This window comes from Pristiophorus japonicus, unplaced genomic scaffold (genome assembly GCF_044704955.1).
Source record: "Pristiophorus japonicus isolate sPriJap1 unplaced genomic scaffold, sPriJap1.hap1 HAP1_SCAFFOLD_506, whole genome shotgun sequence".
In the NCBI taxonomy this organism is placed as follows: domain Eukaryota; kingdom Metazoa; phylum Chordata; class Chondrichthyes; family Pristiophoridae; genus Pristiophorus; species Pristiophorus japonicus.
The window spans coordinates 354,769-379,368 of NW_027254412.1; the positions used below are offsets into that span (position 1 = coordinate 354,769).

At 45.4% G+C, this 24,600-nt stretch overlaps 6 non-coding genes across 6 annotated transcripts; all 6 read left to right on the plus strand.

Annotated features, from left to right (window-relative positions):
* Nucleotides 1-11,686: 11,686 nt before the first annotated feature.
* On the plus strand, nt 11,687-11,767 carry trnas-aga (transfer RNA serine (anticodon AGA)). The gene has a single exon. It is a non-coding gene; the product is annotated as a tRNA-Ser (tRNA).
* Nucleotides 11,768-14,605: 2,838 nt separating this feature from the next.
* On the plus strand, nt 14,606-14,677 carry trnad-guc (transfer RNA aspartic acid (anticodon GUC)). The gene has a single exon. It is a non-coding gene; the product is annotated as a tRNA-Asp (tRNA).
* A 219-nt stretch (nt 14,678-14,896) lies between these two features.
* trnas-aga (transfer RNA serine (anticodon AGA)) lies at nt 14,897-14,977 on the plus strand. Its single transcript has one exon. It is a non-coding gene; the product is annotated as a tRNA-Ser (tRNA).
* A 1,869-nt stretch (nt 14,978-16,846) lies between these two features.
* On the plus strand, nt 16,847-16,927 carry trnas-aga (transfer RNA serine (anticodon AGA)). Its single transcript has one exon. It is a non-coding gene; the product is annotated as a tRNA-Ser (tRNA).
* A 1,581-nt stretch (nt 16,928-18,508) lies between these two features.
* On the plus strand, nt 18,509-18,580 carry trnad-guc (transfer RNA aspartic acid (anticodon GUC)). Its single transcript has one exon. It is a non-coding gene; the product is annotated as a tRNA-Asp (tRNA).
* Nucleotides 18,581-18,799: 219 nt separating this feature from the next.
* On the plus strand, nt 18,800-18,880 carry trnas-aga (transfer RNA serine (anticodon AGA)). The gene has a single exon. It is a non-coding gene; the product is annotated as a tRNA-Ser (tRNA).
* Nucleotides 18,881-24,600: the final 5,720 nt, after the last annotated feature.

The window sequence follows — 24,600 nt, forward strand, 5'->3', positions numbered from 1 at the left end:
TATAACATAAGAATATAAGAAATAGGAGCAGGAGTAGGCCATTTGGCCCCTCGAGCCTGCTCCCCATTCAATAAGATCATGGCTGATCTGATCATGGACTCGACTCCACATAGGTGCCCGCTCCCCATAACCCTTTACTCCCTTATCGCTGAAAATGTGTCTCTCTCCACCTTAAATATATTCAAAGACCCAGCTTGCACAGCTCTTTGGGGCAGCTAATTCCATGGATTTACAACCCTCAGAGAAGAAATCTCAGTTTTAAATGGGCGGCTCTTTATTCTGAGACTATTTCCGCTAATTTTAGTTTCCACTATGAATGGAAATATCCCCTCTGCATCCAGCTTGGCGAGCCCCCTCATTATCATTAAATTTCAATAAGATCACCTCTCATTCTTCTGAACTCCAATGTGTAGAGGCTAAACCTACTCAACCTATGCTCAGAAATCAACCCCCTCATCTCTGGAATCAACCTAGTAAACTTTCTCTGAACAGCCTCCAATGTAAGTATATCCTTCCTTACATACGGAGACCAAAACTGTACGCAGTACTCCAGGTGTGGCCTCACCATTACTCTGTACAGTTGTAGCAGGACTTCTCTGCTTTTATACTCTATCCCCCTTGCAATAAAGGCCAACATTCCATTTGCCTTCCTGATTACTTGCCGTACCTGCATACTAACTTTTTGTGTTTCATGCACAAGACCCCCTAGTCTCTCTGTAATGCAGCTCTTTGCAATTTTTCTCCATTTAAATTATAATTTGCGTTTCTATTATTTCTGCTAAAATGGATAACCTCACATTTTCCCACATTATACTTCATCTGCCAAATGTTTGCCCTCTGACTAAACCTGTCTGTATCCCTTTGCAGATTTTTTGTGTCTTCCACACAATTTTTGTAACAACTGCAAACTCGGTCCCTTCTTCCAAATCATGAATATGGATTGTAAATAGTTGAGGATCCAGCGCCAATCCCTGCGGCACCCCACTAGTCATGGTTGCCAACTGGAAAATGACCCATTTATCCCGACCCTCTGTTTTCTGTTAGTTAGCCAATCCCCTATCCACGTTAATATATTACCCCCAACCCAGTGAGCTTTTATATTGTGCAGTAACCTCTTAGGTGGCACCTTATCGAATGCCTTCTGGAAATCCAAATACATCACATCCACTGCTTACCCCTTATCCACCCTGCTCGTTACATCCTCAAAGAACTCCAGCGAATTTGTAAACTTGATTTCCCTTTCATAAAACCATGTTGAATCTGCTTGAATAAATGATGCTTTTCCAAATGTCCTGCTACTGCTTCCTTAATAATGGACTCCAGCATTTTCCCAACGACAGAAGTTAGGCTACCTGGTATATGGTTTCCTGCTTTTTGTCTGCCTCCTTTTTCAAATCGGCAAGTTACATTTGCACTTTCCAATCTGTTGGGACCGCACTAGAATCCAGGGAATTTAGGTAGATTACAACCAATGCTTCCACTATCTCTGCAGCCACTTCTCTTAAGACCCTAGGATGCAAGCCATCATGTTCAGGGGACTGTTCTGCCTTTGGTCCCATTATTTTACCTAATACTACGTCATTAGTGATTGTATTACGTAACTCCCTACCGATAGCCCCTCGCTTATCCACTGCTGGGATGTTTTTAGTGTCTTCTACCATGAAGGACTCTTACTGTATTCTGTATTCTGTGCTAGCTTACTTTCATAATCTATCTTCCCTCTCAATCATTTTTTAGTCGTTCTCTGCTGGCTTTTAAAAATGTCATAAACCTCTGGCCTCCCACTAGTCTTGGCCACACCGTATGCCTTTGTTTTCAATTTGATTCCTGCCTTATTTCCTTTCTTAGCCACGGATGGTTATCCCTTCTCTTAGTCTCTCCTTCTCATTGGGATATATTTTTGTTGCAGGTAATGAAATATCTCCTTAAATGTCTGCCACTGCTCATCAACCGTCCCATTCTTTAATCTATTTTCCCAGTCCACTTTAGCCAACTCTGCCCTCATACCTCTGCAGTCTCCTTTATTTAAGCTTGGGACCCTAGTTTGAGAACCAACTTTCTCACCCTCCAGCTGAATTTGAAATTCAACCATATTATGGTCACTTATTCCAAGAGGATCTTTTAGTACGAGATCATTTATTAATCCTGCCTCATTACACAGTACTAGATCTAAGATAGCCTGCTCCCTGGTTGGTTCCACAACGTACTGTTCAAGGAAACTATCCTGGATACACTCTATGGACTCCTCCTCAAGGCTACCCTGGCCAATTTGCTTTGTCCAATCAATATGAAGTTTAAAATTACCCATAAATATTGCCGTTCCTTTATTACAAGCCTCCATTATTTCTTGATTTATACTCCGTCCAACAGTGTAGCTACTGTTCGGGGGCCTATAGACTCTGCCCACCAGTGACTTTCCCTTTATTATTCCTCATCTCCACCCAAACTGATTCAATATCTTGATCCTCTGAGCAAATATTGTTTCTCACTAACGCACTGATCTCATCCTTTATTAACAGAGCTATCCCACCTCCTTTTTTTTCAGTCTGTCCTTCCGAATTGTCAAATATCCTTGAATATTTAGTTCCCAGTCCTCGTCACCTTGCAACCACGTCTCTGTAATGGCTATCAGATCATACCCATTTGTATCTATTTGTGCCGTCAACTCATCTATTTTGTTACGAATGTTATGTGCATTTAGACAAAGAACTTTTAAATTTGTTTTTTTTACCTGTTTTTCCTGCTTTTTTCTTCTTTCCTTCAAACTCACTTTCTATATTTTTGCTTTCTAATTCCAGCTTTACTTCCCTACCGACTGAATCTATTCTCAGGTTCCCATTCCCTTGCCAAGCAAGTTTAAATTCTCCCCAACAGCACTGGCAAACCCCCCCACCCCCGGCGAGGATATTGGTCCCGGCTCTGTTGAGGTGCAACCCGTCCGGCTTGTACTGGTCCCACCTCCCTCCAGAAGCGGTCCCAATGCATCAGAAATCTAAAGCCCTCCCTCCTGTACCATCTCTCCAGCCACGCATTCATCTGCTCTATCCTCCTATTTCTGTACTCACTAGCTCATGGCACCAGGAGTAATTTTAAATATTACCTTAGACCATGTCACTGTTTATAATTACACATGACCCAGTCTCGGTTTATATTACATTCGACCCTGCCTCTGTTTATATTACACTAGACCCTGTCCCTGTTTATTTTACACTAGACAGTATCACTGCTTATAAATAGAAGTATAGAGTACGAACGCGTGGATATTATGATGAACCTGTACAAAACACTGGTTCGGCCTCAACTGGAGTATTATGCCCAATTGTGTGCAACACACTTTGGGAATAATGTGAAGGCCTTGGAGAGGGTGCAGAAAAGATTTACGAGAATGATTCCAGGGATGAGGGACTTCAGTAACCTGGACAACTGGAGCAGCTGAGGTTGCAAGGGGGATAGAGTATAAAAGCAGAGAAGTCCTGCTACAACGGTACACGGTTTTAATGAGGCCACACCTGGAGTACTGCGTACAGTTTTGGTCTCTGTGTATTTAAGGAAGGATATACTTTCATTGGAGGCAGCTCAGAGAAGGTTCACTCGGTTGATTCCTAACATGAGGGGGTTGACTTATGAAGAAAGATTGAGTAGCTTGGGCCTATACTCATTCGAGTTCAGAAGACTGAGAGGTGATATAATTGAAACATATAAGATATTGAGGGGGCTTGACAAGGTGCATTCAGAGAGGATATTTCCACTCATAGGGGAATCTAGAGCTTAGGGGGCATAGTTTCAGAATAAGGGATTGCCCATTTAAAACTGAGATGAGGGGGAATTTCTTCTCTCAGGGTTCTAATTCTGTGGCATTCTTTGCCCCAGAGAGCTGTGGAGACCGGATCATTGAATATATTTAAGGCGAAGATAGATAGATTTTTTAGCGATTATGGGAGTAAAGGTTTATGGGGAGCGGGCGGGGAAGTGGAGCTGAGTCCATGATTAGTTCAGCCATGATTTTATTGAATGACAGAGCAGGCTCGAAGGGCAAATGGCTGACTCCCATTCTTATTTCTTATGTTCCCCTTAGAGCAGGGAAGATTGAGCGGAGATTTGATAGAGGTGTTCAAAATCATGAGTGGTCTTGCCAGAGTAGATCGTGAGATACTGTTCCCATTGGCAGAAGGATCGTGAACCAGAGGACACAAATTTGAGGTGATTGGCAAAAGAACCAAAGGCGACACAAGAAAAAACCTTTTTGCGTAGCGAGTGTTTAATATCTGGATTGCGCGGCCTGAAAGGGCGGTGGAGGCAGACTCAATCACGGCTTTCAAAAGGGAGTTGGATAAGTACCTGAAAGAAAAATATTTGCAGGGCTGTGGGGTAAGGGTGGGGGAGTGGGACTAGCTGAGGTGCTCTTGCAGAGAGCTGGCACGGGCTCGACGGGCCGAATGATCTTGTTCCGTGCTGTAACCATTCTCTGATTCTATGGTTCTAACTCTCTCATCATAAGCCTCCATTCCCTTCTCCCTCATATGCTGATCTTCAGTGTATCGATACTGGAAACACAGAGTGACCAATCCAGAGCCGCTCTGTATCAGGGTGGGTGCTGGATACTGAAGTCGCTCCCTGGCCTCCTGTGTGGGTCGGTTTGTTGCATCAGTTTGAGCTGGATTGGAGAGGGGGAGAAGCTGCTGGGTTTAACCCCCAGTACCTCTGGGCCCAGTCGGGACCAACACTTTACGATGAGAGACTATCAACGGCGGTGGATTCTAGGGGAGATTAGGTTGTGAAACAGACACTGCCCGCACAATGTAGAAGCGTATTGTTTTAGGAACAAGTATTTCTATAGAGGCTTTCAATATACAGATTTGTTTGAATCCATTCTTGGGATGTGGGTGTCGCTCGTAGGGCCAGAATATATTTCCAATTTCCATTTGCCCCTTGACAAGGTGATGGTGGGCCTTCTCGAACTGCTGCAGTCTGTGTGGTGAAGGCCCTCCCACAATGCTGTTAGGTGAGGAGTTCCAGGATTTTCACCTAATGACGATGTAGGAACGGCGATATATGCCCAAGTCAGGATGGTGTGAGACTTGGAGGGGAACTTGGAGGTGATGGATTTCCCATGCACCTGCTGCCCTGGTCCATCTAGGTGGGAGAGGTTGTGGGTTTGGGAGGTTCTGTCAAAGTTCTGGTCGAGTTGCAGATGTTTGAATTCCCTCCCCTTCACCCTGCCCACCTCTCCCTCCTCCCATAGAGGCCAGAGTCTTGTGTAGGCCCAGACCGGGTGGTGGGTTCCCTTCCCTGAAGGACATTGGTGATCAGTTGGGTTATTATGACAATCCGGCAGCTTTCGTGGTCACTTTTTTTCTGTTGGCGGCCGCACAAATAGCCAGGTTCATTCAGCTCAATTTCAGAACCTGCCTTTGTGTTTTTATGGGTTCTCTCTCACCCACCCTTTTTTCTGTTTGAAACTCACTTTACAGGTTATTAAAAGGAGAAGATTTGTCGACCAGAGGCTCAAACCAAACATCACATTAAGATATGACTGAGTCACTCAATTCATCGGGAATGGAATATCATTGGCCTTTGACCATGGAAGCAAAAAGCACTGTTCACAGTGGGGAGAAATGGTACACGTGCTCTGCATGTGGGCAAGGCTTCAGCCGATCAGCCAACCTGGAGAGACACAAGTGCAGTCATACTGGGGAGAAACTGTGTAAATATGGGGACTGTGGGAAATGTTTCAAGCTGGAAACACATTGGCGAGTTCACACTGGGGAGAGGCCATTCAGCTGGTCCGATTGTGGGAAGGGATTCACTTGGTCAGCCGACCTGCTGAGGCACCAGCGAGTTCACATTGGAGAGAGGCCGTTCACCAGCTCCGAGTGTGGGGAGGGATTCGCTCGGTCCTCCCACCTGCTGAGGCACCAGCGAGTTCACGCTGGGGAGAGGCCATTCACCAGCTCCGAGTGTGGGGAGGGATTCACTCAGTCATCCACCCTGATGAAACACCAGAGAGTTCACAAGTGACTGCAGGGGTGGCATTCTGCTGTTATTGCTGCTGTTAATCACATCCGGACTGAACCATATTCATTCTGACAGTTGAGGTTTGTTTCTGCTGATGCTAATAACTCCTGTAACTTGACTGGAGTTTAATATTTGCGATATAGACAAATAAATTAGTGTTGCTTTCAACATATTGCTGTGGATTTTTGTCTTCAGCACCCGAGTGTTTAGCATCACCTGGCTGGAGCTCAGTGAGGACAATCTGTGGGGAGGATTGTATGGGGGGAGAACTTCAGCATGGGCACAGTCCTTCAGGGTCACACTGAGAGGGGCAAATGGCACTTTGGTCTTTCTCATCACACTTCACTGTCAGCAAAGTCACCGAGCGGGGTAATCTTGATGGTGTAAGGTGCGGATGATATCCACCCAAGTGTGTTTAAAGAGATGGGATGGGTGCTCTGTTAGCCCCTTGCCCATATCTCCAACAGCTCAGTAGAATCATGGGTTGTTCCCTGAGATTGGAAGGTAACACACGTAGTTCCCATTTTTCAAATTGGGCACAAGTCAGAGCTCGGGAATTGAAGGCCCATCAACGTGACCTCAATCACTGGGAAGGTGCTTGAAGGGATCCTGAGAGATGCTGTTTTCCATCATGGGGAAAGGGAAGGGGCTATTAGAGATACTGAACATGGATTCCGGTAAACATGGTCACGTCTTACAAGCTAGCTTGAGTTTGTAAAGAAGTTGTTAGGTTGGTGGATGGGGGAATCTGGTTGACATTGTCTACCTCAAGGTGTCAAACTCATTTTCTATGGTGGGCCTGATCCAATATCCTGGCACTTGGCATAGGCCACATTCAGAAAAAGCTATTAAAATAGGAATACATGAAATAAACTACATCGGAATTTACATTTAGATTTGATTTACTGCCTCTGCTCCCGATCTCTGGCACCTCTTAGCTTGAGCATTCATGAACTGACCCTGCTCAAACCATAACCACAAGGATATCGGTGCATGGTTCTGCCTGTAACCACAAGGCTGTGTCACTGCCACACACAGATACCGTTTCTTTGTTTCACATCTCCATACAAACACCATCACCCCACACATCCCCTTTCTACACAATTGCAGCAGACATGAGCAAGGACATGAGGCTTATTAAAAGACACATTTCATTACAGCAAAGGTTACACTGGGAGACATGTTCAGTTATCTTCCATTACAGGCAAAATGCCGGGCAAACCAGCAGCACACTGACACCTGAGCAGTGTCTCATCGGCCTACAGGCTTTTCTTAAATATATTTTCTGCCTGGATATAAACTTAAACCAGCTTTGCAGACGTGATGCTCGATTCACACATAGAAGGTGAGAGAGGTGCAGTGGGGAACATACTAAGTCCAGTAGCTGAAAGTGATTCACAGACTGTGTTTTGTGTTTAGTGATCCCGGGCCTGTTACCAATACCAGCAAAGATGAAGCCCATGGTATAAAACGGACAGTGGATACTGTCTCACTGTAAGCGAGTCAGAATGAGAAGCTTTAACAACAGCTGATGTTTCACAAAGGGAGACCTCACCAGACCAAAGGACATTGGAGGCGTTTAATGGGCTGTTTGTGTCACTGGGCTACAGGAGGCTATTTGTGACAGAAGGAAAGCTGCTCACAGCAAACAAAGAGTTTACCTGCCAGTCCAGCCCCACTCTGACCCCCACCTTGTCTCTATCACTATTGATGGACACTGCTGCAGTAATACTCCTCTGACTTTTCCTCTCTTCTCCCTCCTTCACCCTTAATACACGACCCGACACAATCTCCCTCCCCCGACATCCTCACTGTGCTGGAGTCCACGCCAATCTCCCCATCTGCTCCTTGTTCTCTCCCTGGATCCTGAAACTACAGTCTGCATCCCAATGTACTTAAGGAAGTGGCCCGACAAATAGTGGATGCATTGCTCATCATTTTCCAACAGTCTATCGACTCGGTATCAGTTCCTATGAACTGGAGGGTAGCTAATGTAACACCACTTTTTAAAAAAGGGGGGAGAGGAAAACGGGTAATTATAGACTGGTTAGCCTGACATCGGTCGTGAGGAAAATGTTGGAATCAATTATTAAAGATGAAATAGCAGCGCATTTGGAAAGCAGTGACGGGATCGGTCCAAGTCAGCATGGATTTATGAAAGGGAAATCATGCTTGAAAAATCTTCGAGAATTGTTTGAGGATGTAACTAGTCGAGTGGACAAGGGAGAACCAGTGGATGTGGTGTATTTGGACATTCAAAAGTTTTTTGACAAGGTCCCACACAAGAGATTGGTGTGCAAAATTAAAGCACATGGTATTAGGGTTAAAGTATGGATGTGGATAGAGAACTGGTTGGCAGACAGGAAGCATAAAGTCTGGATAAACGGGTACTTTTCAGAATGGCAGGCAGTTACTCGTGAGGTGCCGCATGGCTCAGTGCTGGGACCCCAGCTATTTACAATATACATCAATGATTTAGATGAAGGAATGGAGTGTAATATCTCCAAGTTTGCAGATGATACTAAGCTGGATCGCGGTGTGAGCTGTGAGGAGGATGCTAAGAGGCTGCAGGGTGACTTGGAAAGGCAAATGCATGGCAGATGAAGTATAATGTGGATAAATGTGAGGTTATCCACTTGATGGCAAAAACATGAAGACAGAATATTATCTGAATGGCGACAGATTAAGAAAAGGGGAGTTGCAATGGGACAAGGGTGTCATAGTACATCAGTCATTGAAAGTTGGCTTGCAGGTACAGCAGGTGGTGAAAAAGGCAAATGGTATGTTGGCCTTCATTGCAAGAGGATTTGAGTATAGGAGCAGGGAGGTCTTACTGCAGTTGTGCAGAGCCTTCGTGAAGCCTGACCTGGAATATTGTGCTCAGTTTTGGTCTCTTAATCTGAAGAAGGACATTCTTGCTATTGAGGGAGTGCAGCAAAGGTTCACGTGTCTGATTCCCGGGACGGCAGGACTGACCTATGATGAGAGACTGGATCGACTGTGCCTGTATTCACTGGAGTTTAGAAGGATGAGAGGGGATCTCATATAAACATATAAGATTCTGACGGCACTGGACAGGTTCGATGCAGGAAGAATGTTCCCGATGTTGAGAAAGTCCAGAACCAGGGGACATAGTCTAAGGATAAGAGGTAAGCCATTTAGGACCGAGATGAGGAGAAACTTCTTCACTCAAAGTTGTTAACCTGTGGAATTCTCTGCCGCAGAGAGTTGTTGATGCCAGTTCGTTACATATATTCAAGAGTGGGTTAGATATGGCCCTTACCTCTAAAGGGATCACGTGGTATGGAGAGAAAGCAGTAAAGAGGTACTGAGGTGAATGATCAGCCCTGATCTTATTGAATGGTGGTGCAGGCTCGAAGGGCCGAATGGCCTATTCCTGCACCTATTTTCTATGTTTCTATATTTCTAACTAACTCTTCCCCCTCCTGAAGTCTACAAGCTCTAAAACTGAAGCTTGGTGACCCTCAGTCCCTACTCCTTGATTTACCTCCCCTTCTCTCCTCCTCTTTCCCCCTTGGTTGTGTTCCACACTCTGGGCCTTGGGCCTTCCCTGGGGATTCTCAGTATGAACAGGGTGTGTGTGTTGAGACAGGATGTCCCAGCTCTCCACCTTTAAAGGGATAAGGAGAGGACCAGCTTGGCTGAATGGCCCTGCTTAGTGACATCACTGCAGCGCCTAGCAACCACCCTCCCTGAGCCCTGCTCATTATGGGCTGGGTTGAGCTCAGTGCTGTCACAGGAAGGGCAACAGGAGCAGGATTCGAGCCATGTGGAGCCCAGGATTAATGGGGAGAGGTACAGGATCAATTTATACCATATTGAGTGAGAAATGTCAGTGTCCCAGACACTCCCTGTCCCTCAGTATCTGTGTCGAGGAGCGACCGATGGGTTCAATCTATATCTAACCCATGCTGTGCCCGACTGGAGAGTGTTTGATGCTGGCACGAGGTGCTCAGCTCAATGAACACAACATTTTACCCAAAGATGATCAGATAAACCCATCAGCTTCTCCCCTGGACACAGGCCCTGAAGGACCGGGAGTGTCTCTAATAATTTAGCTGGTGCCCTTGATTAAATTTAAGCACCTCACATCTCTTTTAAAAAATGTGTTCATGGGATGTGTGTCTCGTCTCTCACCTCTCATTCTTCTAAACGCTGGAGAACATAGGCCTGGTCTACTCAATCTCTCATAGGACAATCCCCCCATCCCAGCAATCAGTCTGGTGAATCTTCATTGCACTCCCTCTATAGTAAGTTTATCTTTCCTTCGGTAAGGAGACCAAAACTGCACACAATACTCCAGGTGTGGTCTCACCAGGGCCCTGTATAATTGCAGTAAGACGTAAATACTCAAATCCTCTTGTAATAAAGGCCAATAAACCTATTGCTTTCTTAATTGCTTGCTGCACCTGCATATTAATTTTTAGCGATTTGTGTACAAGAACACCCACGTCCCTCTGAACATAATGTTTCCCAAACTCTCACCATTTAAAAAAAATACTCCGCCTTTCTATTTTTACTATACGTGTCTAACTTAACATTTCTTCACATTATATTTCATTTGCCATGTTGTTGCCCACTCACTGAGCCTGTACATATCCGTTTGAAACCTCTTTTCATCCTCCTCACACTTACATCCCCAACTAGCTTTGTAGCCTCAGCAGACTTCGATATATTACATTTGGTCCCCTCATCCAAATTATTGATATAGATTGTGAATAGCTGGGGCCCAAGCACCGATCCTTGCAGCACCCCACCAGTTACAGCCTGCCAACCCGAAAATCACCCGTTTATTCGTACTCTCTGTTTTCTGTCAATTAACCAATCCTTAATCCTTGCTCGTATAATAATCCCTTGTGAGGCACCTCATCGAATGCCTTCTGTAAATCTAAATACACGTCTGTTCCAATGGGATTCTCACAGACTCTTTGTCTGACTGGCTCTCTCTTTCCCATCATTTCGGTCTGTCCCTGTCTTTGCCTGTCTCTGTTAGTCCCTGCCTGTAAGCTGAGAAGTATTTCCATCATTTTCTGTTTTAGTCTCTATCGCTCTCTCTCTATCTGTCTCTCTCCTTGTCACTGTCTTTATCATTGTCTTTCTCTCACTCTTTCCCTCTCTCTCTTAATAGATCACATGCACACATCTCTGTATATGTATATGTTTGAGTCATTTTCTCACTCAGTCTGCCTCTCCTTCTCAGTCTCACAATTTCTGTCTCACGTTGTCTCTATCTCGCTGTCTGTCTCTCCCTGTTTGTCGGTTTGTCTCTGTCTCTCAATGTGTCCGTCGACTTCTCATGGTGTCCAGTTCTGTTCACAGTGACTCGATTGCTGCTCTGACAGAACTGGTACCCGTCAATTCCTCGTTAGTATAGTGGTGAGTATCCTTGCCTGTCACGTCGGAGACGTGGGTTCAATTCCCCGACTGGGAGGCAGTTGTTTTAAAATGTCGAATTTTACTTCTGTTTCTTGGAAGAGATTCATATTAAAAAGTTCCAGAGCAATAAAGAACTGTGAAAATACAGGTAGATGAGATTGCCTCGTCCAGATTTTTAGCAAACGGTGAATTTTTCAGGAGTCTTTGGCCGTCTGCTGCACAGAGATGGATGACTGAGTTTTTTCTGAGTAACGTTTAAAAAGGCAGCGTCACAGTAGTCGTGGCCGAGTGGTTAAGGCGATGGACTAGAAATCTATTGGGTTATCCCGCGCAGGTTCGAATCCTGCCGACTACGATTCTCAGCATTTTTCATTCCATTTCACAATTTAACCGGTTCTCTGCCAAACTGATTCTGAGATAGATGGAATAACGTCCCACACCTTTCAACTTTGACATTTTTTTCTCATTTTTATTAATCTGCAATATTCACGATACATCCGTTTCAAAAATCGCAAACATCAGTCAAAGTTGCGACAGTGATTCAGCCTGTCAATCCCTCGAGATGTCGAAGGCATCTGTGCATGCCCGTTGGTGCGTGCAAATTTTTAGTTATGTGTGTGTGGGTCTCTGTGTCTGTCTATCTCTTTATATGTCTCTGTGTATGTGCAACTGTCTGTGGAAATCATCACCATGAATTTGGTATGTCCTGGAAAGTATAAAAACGACTTGGGGAAAATAATACGGTTGTGAACTTTTGTATCGGCTTTGGTTCAGTGGCCGCATTCTCGACTGAATCGGGAGTTTGCCTGTTCAAGTCGCACTCCTGAGACTTGAGCATATCATCTTGGCTAACACACTAGTGCAGCACTTGGGGAATTTTGCAATGTTGAAGCTGTTGACTTTCGGATGAAATGTTAAATTGAACCTCCGTCTGCGCCCTCGGGTGGATATGAAAGTTCCCAGTGCATTATTCGAAAAAGAATAGGAAAGTTGCCCCCGTGTCAATATTACTAAAAATGTTCGTAAATGCTCACTGAAAGCCGATGTGTATGTGTTTGTATGTGGGGTTGGGGTTGAAGCCCAGATTCTCACAGAGACAGAATCCAGGTTCTCACAGGACCAGAATAGCCGAGTGGTTGAGGCGTTGGCCTTAAAACTCAATGGGATTGTCCCGCGTGGGTTCGTCCCCCACTCCTGGTGTCTCTATAATTTAACACGGATTTCCTCCCATTCTGATCAGTGAGACCGGATTTTCATCGGTTGAATCAGCAATTTTCTGTAACAATGTGACACTCTGAACCGATAATGAAATGAAATTGTGAAATATATCTGTATCGCTCGGTTTGTGCCTCTCTCTCTCTCTTCAGAGAGTTTTGTATGTTTGAGTCTTTGTCTCTCTCAGTCTGACTCACTCTGTCTGTCCCTGTTTCTCTGTTTGTCTCTGTCTCTCAATCTGTCTCTTTCTCACGGTGCACGTCTGTTCCAATGGGATTCTCTCAGACTATTTGTCTGACTGGCTCTCTCTTTCCCATCATTTCGGTCTGTCCATGTCTTTGCCTGTCTCTGTTAGTCCCTGCCTGTAAGCTGAGAAGTATTTCCATCATTTTCTGTTTTAGTCTCTATCGCTCTCTCTCTATCTGTCTCTCTCCTTGTCACTGTGTTTATCATTGTCTTTCTGTCACTCTTTCCCTCTCTCTCTTAATAGATGTTTCCAGTAAAGTGGACAAAGGAGAACCAGTTGATGTGGTATATTTGGACTTTCAGAAGGCTTTCGACAAGGTCCCACACAAGAGATTAATGTGCAAAGTTAAAGCACATGGGATTGGGGGTAGTGTGCTGACGTGGATTGAGAACTGGTTGTCAGACAGGAAGCAAAGAGTAGGAGTAAACGGGTACTTTTCAGAATGGCAGGCAGTGACTAGTGGAGTGCCGCAAGGTTCTGTGCTGGGGCCCCAGCTGTTTACATTGTACATTAATGATTTAGACGAGGGGATTAAATGCAGTATCTCCAAATTTGCGGATGATACTAAGTTGGGTGGCAGTGTGAGCTGCGAGGAGGATGCTATTAGGCTGCAGAGTGACTTGGATAGGTTAGGTGAGTGGGCAAATGCATGGCAGATGAAGTATAATGTGGATAAATGTGAGGTTATCCACTTTGGTGGTAAAAACAGAGAGACAGACTATTATCTGAATGGTGACAGATTAGGAAAAGGGAAGGTGCAACGAGACCTGGGTGTCATGGTACATCAGTCATTGAAGGTTGGCATGCAGGTACAGCAGGCGGTTAAGAAAGCAAATGGCATGTTGGCCTTCATAGCGAGGGGATTTGAATACAGGGGCAGGGAGGTGTTGCTACAGTTGTACAGGGCCTTGGTGAGGCCACACCTGGAGTATTGTGTACAGTTTTGGTCTCCTAACTTGAGGAAGGACATTCTTGCTATTGAGGGAGTGCAGCGAAGGTTCACCAGACTGATTCCCGGGATGGCGGGACTGACCTATCAAGAAAGATTGGATCAATTGGGCTTGTATTCACTGGAGTTCAGAAGAATGAGAGGGGACCTCATAGAAACGTTTAAAATTCTGACGGGTTTAGACAGGTTAGATGCAGAAAGAATGTTCCCAATGTTGGGGAAGTCCAGAACCAGGGGTCACAGTCTGAGGATAAGGGGTAAGCCATTTAGGACCGAGATGAGGAGAAACTTCTTCACCCAGAGAGTGGTGAACCTGTGGAATTCTCTACCACAGAAAGTAGTTGAGGCCAATTCACTAAATATATTCAAAAGGGAGTTAGATGAAGTCCTTACTACTCGGGGGATCAAGGGTTATGGCGAGAAAGCAGGAAGGGGGTACTGAAGTTTCATGTTCAGCCATGAACTCATTGAATGGCGGTGCAGGCTAGAAGGGCTGAATGGCCTGCTCCTGCACCTATTTTCTATGTTTCTATGTTTCTATCTATGTTTCTATCACACACACACATCTCTGTATAAGTATATATTTGAGTCTTTTTCTCACTCAGTCTGCCTCTCCTTCTCAGTCTCACCCAAACTGTCTCTCGTTGTCTCGATCTCGCTGTCTGTCTCTCCCTGTTTGTCGGTTTGTCTCTGTCTCTCAATGTGTCTGTCGACTTCTCATGGTGTCCAGTTCTGTTCACAGTGACTTGATTCCTGCTCTGACCGAGCTGGTCCCCGTCATTTCCTCGTTAGTATAGTGGTGAGTATCCCCGCCTGTCACGCGGGAGACCGGGGTTCAATTCCCCGACGGGGAGGCAGTTGTTTCAAGATGTCAAATTTTACTTCTGTTTCTTGGAAGAGATGCATGTTAAAAAATTCCAGAGCAATATAGAACTGTAAAAATACAGGTAGATGAGATTGCCTCGTCCAGATTTTTAGCAAACGGAGAATTTTTCAGGAGTCGTTGACCGTCTGCTGCACAGACATGGATGACTGAGTTTCTTCTGAGTAACGTTTAAAAAGGCAGCGACGCAGTAGTCGTGGCCGAATGGTTAAGGCGATGGACTAGAAATCCATTGGGTTATCCCGCGCAGGTTCGAATCCTGCCGACTACGATTCTCAGCATTTTTCATTCCATTTCACAATTTAACCGATTCTCTGCCAAACTGATCCTGAGTTAGATGGAATAACGTCCCACATCGTTCAACTTTGACATTTTTTTCTCATTTTTATTAATCTGCAATATTCACTATACATCCATTTCAAAAATCGCAAACATCAGTCAAAGTTGCGACAGTGATTCAGCCTGTCGATCCCTCGAGATGTCTAAGGCATCTGTGCATGCCCGTTGGTGCGTGCAAATTTTTGGTTATGTGTGCGTGTGTCTCTGTGTCTGTCTATCTCTTTATATGTCTCTGTGTATGTGCAACTGTCTGTGGAAATCATCACTATGAATTTGGTATGTCCTGGAACTTATAAAAAAGACTTGGGGAAAATAATACGGTTGTGAACTTTTGTATCGGCTTTGGTTCAGTGGCCGCATTCTCGACTGAATCGGGAGTTTGTGTGTTCAAGTCGCCTGAGACTTGAGCATATCATCTTGGCGAACACTCAAGTGCAGCACTTGGGGAATTTTGCAATGTTGAAGCTGTTGACTTTCGGATGAAATGTTAAATTGAAGCTCCGTCTGCACCCTCGGGTGGATATGAAAGTTCCCAGTGCATTACTCGAAAAAGCATAGGATTGTTGACCCCGTGTCAATATTACTAAAAATGTTCGTAAATGCTCACTGAAAGCCGATGTGCATGTGTTTGTATGTGGGGTTGGGGTTGAAACCTAGATTCTCACAGAGACAGAATCCAGGTTCTCACAGGACCAGAATAGCCGAGTGGTTGAGGCGTTGGCCTTAAAACTCAATGGGTTTGTCCCGCGTGGGTTCGTCCCCCACTCCTGGTATCTCTTTAATTTAACACGGATTTCCTCCCATTCTGATCAGTGAGAGCGGATTTTCATCGGTTGAATCAGCAATTTTCTGTAACAACGTGACACTCTGAACCGATAATGAAATGAAATTGTGAAATGTATCGGTGTCGCTCGGTCTCTGCCTCTCTCTCTCTCTTCAGAGAGTTTTGTATGTTTGAGTCTTTGTCTCTCTCAGTCTGACTCACTCTGTCTGTCCCTGGTTCTCTGTTTGTCTCTGTCTCTCAATCTGTCTCTTTCTCACGGTGCCACGTCTGTTCCAATGGGATTCTCTCAGACCCTTTGTCTGACTGGCTCTCTCTTTCCCATCATTTCGGTCTGTCCATGTCTTTGCCTGTCTCTGTTAGTCCCTGCCTGTAAGCTGAGAAGTATTTCCATCATTTTCTGTTTTAGTCTCTATCGCTCTCTCTCTATCTGTCTCTCTCCTTGTCACTGTGTTTATCATTATCTTTCTCTCACTCTTTCCCTCTCTCTCTTAATAGATCACACACACACATCTCTGTATATGTACATATTTGAGTATTTTTCTCACTCAGTCTGCCTCTCCTTCTCAGTCTCACACTTACTGTCTCTCGTTGTCTCTATCTCGCTGTCTGTCTCTCCCTGTTTGTCGGTTTGTCTCTGTCTCTCAATGTGTCTGTCGACTTCTCATGGTGTCCAGTTCTGTGCACAGTGACTCGATTCCTGCTCTGACCGAAACGGTACCCGTCAGTTCCTCGTTAGTATAGTGGTGAGTATCCCCGCCTGTCACGCTGGACACCGGGGTTCAATTCCCCTGCGGGGAGGCAGTTGTTTCAAGATGTCGAATTTTACTTCTGTTTCTTGGAAGAGATGCATATTAACAAGTTCCAGAGCACTATAGAACTGTAAAAATACAGATAGATGAGATTGCCTCGTCCAGATTTTTAGCAAATGGAGAATTTTTCAGGAGTCTTTGGCCGTCTGCTGCACAGAGATGGATGACTGAGTTTTTTCTGAGTAACGTTTAAAAAGGCAGCGACACAGTAGTCGTGGCCGAGTGGTTAAGGCGATGGACTAGAAATCCATTGGGTTATCCCGCGCAGGTTCGAATCCTGCCGACTACGATTCTCAGCATTTTTCATTCCATTTCACAATTTAACCAGTTCTCTGCCAAACTGATCCTGAGATAGATGGAATAACGTATCACACCTTTCAACACTGACATTTTCTTCTCATTTTTATATTCACTATTTAATATTCACGATACATCCGTTTCAAAAATCGCAAACATCATTCACAGTTCCGACAGTGATTCAGCCTGTCTTTCCCTCGAGATGTCTGAGGCATCTGTACATGCCTGTTGGTGCGTGCAAATTTTTAGTTATGTGTGTTTGGGTCTCTGTGTCTGTCTATCTCTATATATGTCTCTGTGTATGTGCAACTGTCTGTGGAAATCATCACTATGAATTTGGTATGTCCTGGAACTTATAAAAACGACTTGGGGAAAATAATACGGTTGTGAACTTTTGTATCGGCTTTGGTTCAGTGGCCGCATTCTCGACTGAATCGGGAGGTTGTCTGTTCAAGTAGCACTCCTGAGACTTGAGCATATCATCTTGGCTAACACTCAAGTGCAGCACTTGGGGAATTTTGCAATGTTGAAGCTGTTGACTTTCGGATGAAATGTTAAATTGAAGCTCCGTCTGCACCCTCGGGTGGATATGAAAGTTCCCAGTGCATTACTCGAAAAAGAATAGGAGAGTTGCCCCCGTGTCAATATTACTAAAAATGTTCATAAATGCTCACTGAAAGCCGATGTGCATGTGTTTGTATGTGGGGTTGGGGTTGAAGCCCAGATTCTCACAGAGACAGAATCCAGATTCTCACAGGACCAGAATAACCGAGTGGTTGAGGCGTTGGCCTTAAAACTCAATGGGTTTGTCCCGCGTGGGTTCGTCCTCCACTCCTGGTATCTCTTTAATTTAACACGGATTTCCTCCCATTCTGATCAGTGAGAGCGGATTTTCATCGGTTGAATCAGCAATTTTCTGTAACAATGTGACACTCTGAACCGATAATGAAATGAAATTGTGAAATGTATCTGTGTCGCTCGGTTTCTGCCTCTCTCTCTTCAGAGAGTTTTGTATGTTTGAGTCTTTGTCTCTCTCAGTCTGACTCACTCTGTCTGTCCCTGTTTCTCTGTTTGTTTCTGTCTCTCAATCTGTCTCTTTCTCACGGTGCCACGTCTGTTCCAATGGGATTCTCTCAGACTCTTTGTCTGACTGGCTCTCTCTTTCCCATCATTTCGGTCTGTCCATGTCTTTGCCTGTCTCTGTTAGTCCCTGCCTGTAAGCTGAGAAGTATTTCCATCATTTTCTGTTTTAATCTCTATCACTCTCTCTCTATCTGTCTCTCTCCTTATCACTGTGTTTATCATTGTCTTTCTCTCACTCTTTCCCTCTCTCTCTTAATAGATCACGCACACACATCTCTGTATATGTACATATTTGTGTCTTTTTCTCACTCAGTCTGCCTCTCCTTCTCAGTCTCACACTTTCTGTCTCCCGTTGTCTCTATCTCGCTGTCTGTCTCTCCCTGTTTGTCGCTTTGTCTTTGTCTCTCAATGTGTCTGTCGACTTCTCATGGTGTCCAGTTCTGTTCACAGTGACTCGATTCCTGCTCTGACAAAACTGGTACCCTTCAGGTCTTCGTTAGTATAGTGGTGAGTATCCCCGCCTGTCACGCGGGAGACCGGGGTTCAATTCCCCGACAGAGAGGCAGTTGTTTCAAGATGTCGAATTTTACTTCTGTTTCTTGGAAGAGATGCATATTAAAAAGTTCCAGAGCAATATAGAACTGTAAAAATACAGGTAGATGAGATTGCCTCGTCCAGATTTTTAGCAAACGGAGAATTTTTCAGGAGTCTTTGGCCGTCTGCTGCAAAGACATGGATGACTAAGTTTTTTCTGAGTAACGTTTAAAAAGCTAGCGACGCAGTAGTCGTGGCCGAGTGGTTAAGGCGATGGACTAGAATTCCATTGGGTTATCCCGCGAAGGTTCGAATCCTGCCGACTACGATTCTCAGCATTTTTCATTCCATTTCACAATTTAACCGGTTCTCTGCCAAACTGATCCTGAGATAGATGAAATAACGTCCCACTCCTTTCAACTTTGACATTTTTTTCTCATTTTTATTAATCTGCAATAGTCACGATACATCCGTTTCAAAAATCGCAAACATCAGTCAAAGTTGCGACAGTGATTCAGCCTGTCTACCCCTCGAGATGTCTGAGGCATCTGTACATGCCCGTTGGTGCGTGCAAATTTTTGGTTATGTGTGTGTGTGTGTCTCTGTGTCTGTCTATCTCTTTTTTTGTCTCTGTGTATGTGCAACTGTCTGTGGAAATCATCACTATGAATTTGGTATGTCCTGGAACTTATAAAAAAGACTTGTGGAAAATAATACGATTGTGAACTTTTGTATCGGCTTTGGTTCAGTGGCCGCATTCTCGACTGAATCGGGAGTTTCTGTGTTCAAGTCGCCTGAGACTTGAGCATATCATCTTGGCGAACACTCAAGTGCAGCACTTGGGGAATTTTGCAATGTTGAAGCTGTTGACTTTCGGATGAAATGTTAAATTGAAGCTCCGTCTGCACCCTCGGGTGGATATGAAAGTTCCCAGTGCAGTACTCGAAAAAGAATAGGAGTGTTGCCCCTGTGTCAATATTACTAAAAATGTTCATAAATGCTCACTGAAAGCCGATGTGTATGTGTTTGTATGTGGGGTTGGGGTTGAAGCCCAGATTCTCACAGAGACAGAATCCAGGTTCTCACAGGACCAGAATAGCCGAGTGGTTGATGCGTTGGCCTTAAAACTCAATGGGTTTGTCCCGCGTGGGTTCGTCCCCCACTCCTGGTGTCTCTTTAATTTAACACGGATTTCCTCCCATTCTGATCAGTGAGACTGGATTTGCATCGGTTGAATCAGCAATTTTCTGCAAAAATGTGACACTCTGAACCGATAATGAAATGAAATTGTGAAATGTATCTGTGTCGCTCGGTTTCTGCCTCTCTCTATCTCTTCAGAGAGTTTTGTATGTTTGAGTCTTTGTCTCTCTCAGTCTGACTCATTCTGTCTGTCCCTGTTTCTCTGTTTGTCTCTGTCTCTCAATCTGTCTCTTTCTCACGGTGCCACGTCTGTTCCAATGGGATTCTCTCAGACTATTTGTCTGACTGGCTCTCTCTTTCCCATCATTTCGGTCTGTCCATGTCTTTGCCTGTCTCTGTTAGTCCTTGCCTGTAAGCTGAGAAGTATTTCCATCATTTTCTGTTTTAGTCTCTATCGCTCTCTCTCTATCTGTCTCTCTCCTTGTCACTGTCTTTATCATTGTCTTTCTCTCACTCTTTCCCTCTCTCTCTTAATAGATCACACACACACATCTCTGTATATGTATATATTTGATTCTTTTTCGCACTCAGTCTGCCTCTCCTTCTCAGTCTCACACAAACTGTCTCTCGTTGTCTCTATCTCGCTGTCTGTCTCTCCCTGTTTGTCGGTTTGTCTCTGTCTCTCAATGTGTCTGTCGACTTCTCATGGTGTCCAGTTCTGTTCACAGGGACTCGATTCCTGCTATGACAGTACTGGTACTCGTTAGTATAGTGGTGAGTATCCCTGCTTGTCATGCGCGAGACCGGGGTTCAATTCCCCAATGGGGAGGCAGTTATTTCAAGATGTCGAATTTTACTTCTGTTTCTTGGAAGAGATGCATATTAAAAAGTTCCAGAGCAATATCTTGTGTTGGGGCACTTTACGAACCGAGCTACCAATACCAGTCGCTCCCTTCTGTACTGTGCAATGATTGTAAAGCTAATTCAGTGACTTGAGCCATTCTAAAATGTCTCACTGTTTTTGATGATGCATTTCACTTGCTTGTCTAATTTGGAAAGCGTTCAGAATTGTGCATTGTGACGAAGTTTTCCTTCACAGGTGGAGTCAAATTTGTTTCAAAATATTATGTTCCCACCCTTCCCCAACCCGCCCCCCCGCAACCCCAACCCCCAATTTTTGGAACACTGCAGTACTGACTGGGACGGTCACAAGTTCGATCCTTGATCTGGGCTGTTCGTTGAGCTCAGCCAAGGCAGCAGTTCACAGGTTATAATTGTCCTCTGTACAACTGGGAAGTGTGTGGATGTCATTTGAGGGCAGGAGTTGGGGCTGTGATGCCTACCACAGTGGAAATCCTGCTGGCACTCACTGAATCGACTGAACGTGAGGCACTAGAGGTTAACTAATGTCTGTGTAATTGCACCGAACCAGATTCAGCACTTTCTGGAGATAATAAAGCTCTGGCGATGAAATGAATTTGATTTTAGACAGTAAATGTCTAGAATAAGGAATTTAGGAGGGACAGGAGGGGACAGAATGTTCCATAGAATCTAGAATTGTCTATTCTTAATTTATATCCTGTACTTAAAGTAACAACGTTTGTAACCACCATTTATTTGCAGGGTATTAGAAGGGGAGGATCTGCAACTGGGCAACGCAATCCAGACATCGCGTCAAGATTTGACAGATTCCCCAGATTGATCAGGATCATCTTATCATCAGCCTTTGTAAAAACACCAATCACAGCGGGGAGAAACAGGACACATGTTCTGTGTGTGGATGCTCCTCCAACCAATCGTTCAGCCTGTGAGACTCGTATACCCACCTGACTCAACACTGTAAATGTGGGGACAGCGGGAATGGATGCTGTTGTGCGTGGAAAGAGATTCAGTCGCTCATCTCACCAACTGACATTCGAGCAGATAGATAACAAACTTTCTCCTGTGAATATAGAGCTGGGTTATTAGTCCGTGATGTGTTCACTTATTCATCTTGGTGACTCTAAACCTTTGTCAATTATTTCATGTGATCAGTTTACATGTACATATTTTAAAAAATGCATTTGCTGAGTGGATTCAAATTTAAATTGAACCCAGGTTTGCAGGCGGGGTGCTCCATTCACACATCGAAGGTGAGAGAGATGCTGTGGGGCACACGCTAAGTCCAGTATCTGAAAGTGATTCACAGACTGGGAGCTTGTCCCGGAGAGTAACTGATGGTATGAGAACTTTAATAATCCAGAATTAGAAAGGAGAAAAGGCCCAAATTAGTGCAGTCAGTAAGGACATCAGTTAGTCCCCTCTGGTCTTGGAGATATCAAATATCGACACACTGTGTTATTTGAAACATGAAAACATTAAGCTCTAGCCCAGTTATAGGTTATTCACATCAACAGAAACAAACCCCAAGTGATACAACACACATGATTCAATCAGGATGCGATTAACAGCAGCAAAAACAATAGAATCCAACCCCTGCAGTCACTTGTGAACCCGCTGGTGTCTCAGCAGGTGGGATGACTGAGTGAATCCCTTCCCACACTCAGAACAGGAGAACGGCCTCTCCCCAGTGGGAATTCGCTGGTGTGTCAGCAGGTGGGATGACTGAGTGAATCCATTCCCACACTCAGAGCAGCTGAACGGGATCTCCCCAGTGTGACTGTGACAATGCATTTTCAGCTTACAAGGTTGGGTTCAGTTCTGCAACCGCTGTGCGCAGAGTGAGAATAAAATCAATGAGCTGCCGATTCTCTCCGCTGGACAATGGGTCTTTTGTGCTGGCCCAATAGGGTGAGACGGGCTGGCCGAATAGGGTGAGCCCAGGCTGGCCCAATAGGTGAGTCCATGCTGGCCCAATAGTGTGAGCCGGGCGGGCCCAATAGTGTGAGCCGGGCTGGCCTAGTAGGAAATGGCCAGGCTGGCCCAATAGGTGAGCCTGGGCTGGCCCAATGAGGTGAGCTTGTGATGGCCTGGGCCAGGTGAGCCTGGGCTAGCCCAATAGGGTGATCACAGGCTGGCCCAATAGGGTGAGCCAGTTTGGCCCAGAGTCACCAGACAACAATCACCAGAACAACAAGGTTCCCTTTCAGGGGCCACTGATCTGGGCACAAACATGATGTCCAATAAAACTGACAGACACCCTGAAGCCCCGCCCACCCAATGTCCCTGCCGTGTCGATACTCCGAATGGAGCACTTGCTTTAGGAGGCTTGTATTGGGAATATGGACAGCAGAAATTGTAGAGTACACTCCATAACGCCTCATGGTTGACCTTGTCAAAGGCCTTCGTCGAGAGAGGCGGGAGTCGAGAGAGGCAGCGGCCTATAAAAGACTCAGCAGTCCGGGGAGCGTCGAGAGAGGCGGGAGTCGAGAGAGGCAGCGGCCTATAAAAGGCTCAGCAGTCCGGGGAGCGTCGAGAGAGGCGGGAGTCGAGAGAGGCAGCGGCCTATAAAAGGCTCAGCAGTCCGGGGAGCATCGAGAGAGGCGGGAGTCCAGAGAGGCAGCAGCCTATAAAAGGCTCAGCAGTCCGGGGAGAGTCGAGAGAGGCAGCGGCCTATAAAAGACTCAGCAGTCCGGGGAGCGTTGAGAGAGGCGTACTTGTGCAGCTCCAGCTGAGAGAAGTCAAAAAAGAAGTAGAAAGAAATCAAAAGGTGACGTCACAGCCAACGTGGTAAGTGATTGGCTGCTGATTGGTGAGTAGTTTTTCTTTTTCTTTATTAGTCAGTAACTTTTAACATTGTTGTCGGCAATTTAAGTGTATCTAAGGGTTAAGTCATGGCAGGACAGCTCGGTCATGTGATATGCTCCTCCTGTACCATGTGGGAACACGGGGACAACACCAGTGTCCCTGACGACTACATGTGCGGGAAGTGTGTCCACCTCCGGCTACTGACGGTCCGCGTTGCTGAGAATGACGTGAGTATCACGTGTAGCGAGTTGGTCTTACCGCAGGAGAAGGGTCCACAGCCAGCGAGGGAATGGAAGACCAGCAGGAAGAGTAGTGCAAGGAAGGTAGTGCAGGGGACCCCTGTGGTCATCCCACTGCAAAACAGATACACTGCTTTGAGTGCTGTTGAGGGGGATGACTCATCAGGAGTGGGCAGCAGCAGCCAAGTTCATGGCACCGTGGCTGGCTCTGTTACACAGGAGGGCAGGAAAAAGAGTGGGCGAGCGATAGTGATAGGGGATTCAATTGTAAGGGGAATAGATAGGCGTTTCTGCAGCCGCAACCGAGACTCCAGGATGGTATGTTGCCTCCCTGGTGCAAGGGTCAAGGATGTCTCGGAGCGGGTGCAGGACATTCTAAAAAGGGAGGGAGAACAGCCAGTTGTCGTGGTGCACGTTGGTACCAATGACATAGGTAAAAGAAGGGATGAGTTCCTACGAAATGAATTTAAGGAGCTAGGAGCTAAATTAAAAAGTAGGACCTCAAAAGTAGTAATCTCGGGATTGCTACCAGTGCCACGTGCTAGACAGAGTAGGAATCGCAGGATAGCTCAGATGAATACGTGGCTTGAGCAATGGTGCAGCAGGGAGGGATACAAATTCCTGGGGCATTGGAACCGGTTCTGGGGGAGGTGGGACCAGTACAAACCGAACATTCTGCACCTGGGCAGGACCGGAACCAATGTCCTTGGGGGAGTGTTTGCTAGTGCTGTTGGGGAGGAGTTAATCTAATATGGCAGGGGGATGGGAACCAATGCAGGGAGATAGAGGGAAACAAAAAGTAGGCAAAAACAAAAGACAGAAAGGAGATGAGGAAAAGTGGAGGGCAGAGAAACCCAAGGCAAAGAACAAAAAGGGCCATTGTACAGCAAAATTCTAAAAGGACAGAGGGTGTTAAAAAAACAAGCCTAAAGGCTTTGTGTCTTAATGCAAGGAGTATCCGCAATAAGGTGGATGAATTAAC